This window comes from Petaurus breviceps, unplaced genomic scaffold, assembly GCF_028583685.1.
Source record: "Petaurus breviceps papuanus isolate PSGF00001 unplaced genomic scaffold, PetGlider_PUasm1.0 173, whole genome shotgun sequence".
Taxonomy (NCBI): domain Eukaryota; kingdom Metazoa; phylum Chordata; class Mammalia; order Diprotodontia; family Petauridae; genus Petaurus; species Petaurus breviceps.
The window spans coordinates 6,516,823-6,521,403 of NW_027185759.1; positions in this window are offsets into that span (position 1 = coordinate 6,516,823).

The following is a 4,581-nucleotide window of genomic DNA, read 5'->3' on the forward strand; positions in this document are numbered from 1 at the left end:
GCACTCTTCCCTCACCCTGGATCAACTGGCCTTTTACTTTCTCTTTTGCATTTATGTGTTGACAAGTCTGGAAACCATCACAGCTGCTGGTGATTCACTCTCCTGAAGTCTGCTCAGGCTGGTCTGGGCTGAGGATCTGGGCCTGCGTGACTCACATGGGACTGTGCTCAGCTCCCAGCATGCTGTGATGGACCCTTCCTGCCAGAATTCCAGGCTGCCTTCAGTGGCAGATTTGTTTCTCTCTGTTACTTTTTGGGTTATGTAGCTCTAAAGTTTGTTTAGAGTAATTCTTTTACAGGAATTGGAGGTGGTTGGAGAGGGAGCTGAAGCAAGTTCCTGCTTTTACTCTGCCATCTTGGTTCTTCCCCCCCTCCTTTTCCATTTTTCCAAAGGCACAAGAAGAATCTTAAATTCTGGGCCCCAAGCCAAGTTTAGCAAATGGTCTCTCCTACTGGCCCTAGGAATGCCCTCAGCACAATGCCTGGAGGTGGGTGGTAATATGCTAAACCAATCTGCAAATAAGAGCCACAAACTGTCCAGTGCCCTCAGGTTATGGGCCCAATGTGCTCTGCTTGCATCGGGCTCCATCTGGGCACAATCACAGGGTTTCCAAGTACTGAGGGACTTCATTGGCCATAGTACAGCACAGATTTGAAAAAGAAACTTTCCTGATCCTCTCAGCTATTCCTGCCTTCTGACCCAAACTACATTATTTCCCAGTTTAACAAATTCTATTCTATTTAGTGCCATGGGGAGAATATGGGACCTGGAATCAAGAAGACCTACTTTTGAATTCAATCTCAGACACTAGCCATGTGACCCTGGGCAAATCACTTAACCTCTGTCTGCCTCAGTTCCCTCATACAAAAAATGAGGATAATAATAGCACCTCTTGTCCAGGGTAATTATGAAGACAAAAAGGAGACATTCAGAAAGCACCTTGAATCTATTGTTATTATCATTATTGTTCTTATTGCATTTATTCTCTTTATATTTAATCCTATATATACATGTATTCATATGGCTACATATCCATTTTGTAGTTATTCAGTCTTTTTATTTATGTCTGACTCCTCATTGGGGTTTCCTTGGTAAAGATACTGGAATGGTTTGCCATTTTCTTCTCCAATTCATTTTAAGAATTGGAGGAATTGCGGCAAACAGGGTTATGTGACTTGCCCAGGGTCACACAGCTATTAAGTGTCTGAAGCCAGATTTGAATTCAGGAAGATGACTTTTCCTGACTCCAGCCTCAATGATTTATTAATTGCACCAGCTAGCTCCTGCATGTGTTTATGTACATATATGTATAAAAGTATACATATATATATGTGTGTATGTGTATATATATATATGTATGTATGTGTGTGTGTATATATATGTTTGTGTGTGTGTGTATTTAGAATTAGGGTCTATTTAGATGATGAATTGTGGTGTATGTATTTGGATGCCCAGAGCCCAGCCCAATGCCTGCGACATAAAACACACTTAACAAGTCATTGTTTACTGCCTGTTTCTTAATATCACCCTGTCCAGGTCCTACATTTTAGAATTACATTGAGAAGCCAGAAGACACACAGATGATGTCAGCCAGGATCATGAACACCCTTGAGTCTGTAGCAAATGAAGATAAATCGGCTGAAGGAGCTGTGAATGTTTAATTTGGTGCATAAAAGTCTCGCAAGGGCAGGGTGGGGGATGTGCATTGTGAAAGTTTGCTGTCTTCTGGTCTTTGAAGGCCTGTCATGAAGAAGATAGATCCCAATTGTTTTCCTCAGCCTCAGAGAACACAATTTTGAGTGAGGTATAGATTTTGAAATGGAAATGAACCAACCTAAAATTGATGTTAAGAAAAGCCCTAAGAATTCAGAGTTCAAAGGTGTAGTTGGTGACTGGGGGCTGGGGGCACCCCTCTCTGGGCTCAGTGAGGTGATCCTGGACACTGCCAAGTTGGTCCTGGTCTAGAAGTTTTTGCTTTTGTTTTTTCCAAGGATGGAGTGAAGTCCAGGTTTCTGACATTCCATCAATCCTATAATTTTCAGGCCAAGAGGATGGCAGAAGTGTAGCAAGATGGAGGAAGAGAGGCATTAAGAACACACCAAGGATTTTCCTGGAAAAGTTGGGAATGTATGTTCCTACTCAGCTGAGGCTTTGCAGAGTTAGTGTCATACAATGGCAATTGAGTGAGGGTAGGTCATATAGGAAAGAATGGGAAGGGGCCTCTATGCTGAGGTATCTTGACAGTAATATTCCCTCCAGAATGAACCAAGCTGAGCTGGCCTTGGTTATGTGCTCATTGGGCCAAAGGCCCAGCTGAATGTACCCAGTGTTTAGATCATAAAGGGTCCAAATGACTTTACGCCCAAGAGTACAGCAGGAAGGGGGTGAGGGTTACTTCTAGACATGTCTCAGTGGTAAATCACTCTTTCTCCTCCTGGCATTTGCTGAAAGAATATGTCCTTTCTTTGGAGTAAACACTGAGTGTTTCCCAATGTAAGTGGATGGAAATGATTAATAATGGTAATTATTAGGAAAGTTAATCAGAGGTCACATCGTCTGTCATCACAGAGATGCCTCCTAGATGATTCCAGGAGATGTCTCTCAGCACATTCTTTTTACTGTCCTTAATAGATGGTCTTTTGAGAATTGCTCTAATGTTTAAAGATGGCCAAAGCTCATTTGTAACCAAAGTCTGTTGCATCAGATAGATGAGTGATCAACAAATAAATCACTTGGAGTTAAAAAAAATGAGGTGTGGAAACATCAAGAGACTTCCCTTCTTACGTGGCAGGCTTCAAAGGCACTTATGGCAGAGAAGCCCCCTAAATGTTCTCAGGATCAGAAGTACTTAGAGCCAAGGAGTTAATCAGTGAGTCATTGAACAAACCATTATTACAAGCTTACCAGGTGTGTGATAAGTTGTGGGAATACAAATACAGGCAAGAGAAGTCAGTCCCTACCTTCAAGGAGCTTACATTCTAATGGAGGGGGGAAAAAGGAAAATAAAAAACTATGGGGAAGTGTGTGTGTGTGGGGGGGTGCCTAGTATTGAAGTCTAAAGCGGCAGAAGCACAAAATGCGAACCCCTGGAAGAAGTTGACAATGGGAGGAAGGGCTGATAGAGACCCAGCTACTGAGGGACCTGGGTTCAAGTTCTGTCTCCAACATAGGTTGACTCTGTGACCCTGGTCAAGTCATTGAACTTCTCAATGCTCCAGGCCACCCTCTGCCACTATAAGCTGAAAATAAGGTATGATCCTCTACTCTTTCTAGGTAGGGGGCTCTCTCCCAAGAGCCCTCTGTGTCAGTTACAACACTTCCCTAGCCCCTTCTATCCTTAGCAGCAAGCTCAGGGAACTTGGTGACCTCAGCCACCTGGTAAGCACAGAATGAATGTTTATCGACCTGAGTGACAGTGACTAGCAGAGGCCAGGTAGGCCCCATCCTCTTTCCTGAGCTGCCCCATGTGCTAGGTTTTCTGCTCAAATGACTTCTCTTCTAGAGATTTGGAATTTCTCTTCTCTCCTTACATTCAGCCTTGGGATACAGTTAAATGTTGGTTCTCAAACAGTATCAAAAACTCCCCAGGGAGTTGCTGAATGTCTCTGCTTACTCAGCATTTGTTAGTTTTACCCAGAAACATCAGCCAGCAAGTCATGATCACCCGTGGTCTGCTGTTGTGACAAGTCTAAGCCAAGTGAATCAAAGGACCATGGCTCCCAAGAAGGCTTCCTTGGTCTCCCTGTCACGTGAATGCTTCCTTTTCCTCTTCTGAATTAACTCACTAGAAAGAGAGAGTTCAGGACTGGGAAAAAGAGGGTGAACTCATCAACACCTCAGCAATGCCAGGAGCTTACTCAGAGTTCACCAACGAGCTGGTGACCAAGCTATAAAGGGAGCTCTAAGGTCCAGATCCTGCTAGCATAAGCAGCTTCCAAAGACAAGGTCCTTTGGTGTAGCCAGAACCTATTCTCATCTACTCCTCATTGAAGAAAAAGGGATTTGTTTATTTCTTCTCTCAACTTCCTGGAAATAATCAACACAGTTTGAGCATTGCCTGGTCCTGATGCCAATGTCTGTGGAGTGTAGCATCTGGAAAAACAAACAAACAGTAAAGATAGTAATTATGGTGATGTATGTCTGATGTACTTGGCAAGGAATGGGCAAATGGTAGATGTTAGAATACTGCAATATATTATGAAGAACTGGGCATAGCAAACATTACGTGTCATCAAAGAATGTATCACTAGAAAGAAAAAAAAAGAAAGAGAGAAGAGAGGGAGAGAGAGAGGGGGGGAGGGAGAGAGAGAGAGGGAGAGAGAGGGAGAGAAGAAGATAGGGGCGGTCAGGTGGCTCAGCGAGTAAGAGCACCGGCCCTAGTGTCGGGATGACCTGGGGATCGAATCCTGGGCTCAGATCCTTAGCACCACACCCAGAAATAACTGGCTGTGTAACCTTGAGCAAGTTACTTAACCCAAATTGCTTTACAAAAAAGAGAGAAAGAGAGAAAGAAAGAAAGAAAGAAAGAAAGAAAGAAAGAAAGAAAGAAAGAAAGAAAGAAAGAAAGAAAGAAAGAAAGAA